Source organism: Geospiza fortis, unplaced genomic scaffold, assembly GCF_000277835.1.
Source record: "Geospiza fortis unplaced genomic scaffold, GeoFor_1.0 scaffold685, whole genome shotgun sequence".
Classification (NCBI taxonomy): Eukaryota; Metazoa; Chordata; class Aves; order Passeriformes; family Thraupidae; genus Geospiza; species Geospiza fortis.
In genome coordinates, this window is record NW_005054662.1 from 15,649 (window position 1) to 16,442 (window position 794).

Consider the following 794-nt stretch of genomic DNA (forward strand, 5'->3'; position numbering starts at 1 on the left):
GGCCGCTGCGGCCCCTTCCCACCCGTGTCGGGGACAGGGGGGGTTTGGGGGGCACAGCCTCAGCCCAGGAGCTCACAGAGGACACAGAGGGGGGCACGGTCCTGCTGGGGGCAGGCAGGGACTGTCCTGGTGTCCCCTCGCTGGGGGTGGCACAGCAGGACCAGGGATGCTCCCAGGGGACAGGGGTGTCCCCGCACGCCGGGGGGCACCGTGGGAATTGTGTCTTCCCTCGATCCCTGGGGGTCACAGAGGTCGCGTCCAGGTGACGTGGGGACAACGCCGCAGCCTGGGGTGGCGCACAGGGGACACCAGGGGTGTCCCTGCTCCCGAGGGTGTCAGAGCGTGCAGGGGACGCGGGGACAGAGGCTGTCCCAGCTCCCAGGCATGCAGAGAATTTGGTGACAGGGGCGGTCCCTACGCCCTGGGGTGACAGATGGGGCAGGGGACGTGGGGACCAGCGCTGTTCCCACTGCCTGAGCTGTCCCAGGGGACATCGCGACCGCCCAGGGGTGGCAGAGGGGACGCGGGGACAGAGGCTGTCCCAGCCGCCCGGGGTGGCACAGGGGACGTGGGAACCAGGGCTGTCCCCCTCCAGGGGAAAGGGCACTTGGGGACAGCGGTGTCCCAGCACCCGGGGGTGGCACAGGGGGACACCGCGCCGAGGGCACGGGGGGACACGGACCCGCAAACCCGAACCGCTCCGGGGCCAGTCCCGCCCCGCCGCGGGCACTCACCGGACCGGGCCGCGCCGGGCGCGCAGGAGCCGGAGCCGGTGTCTGGGTCTGTATCGGGGG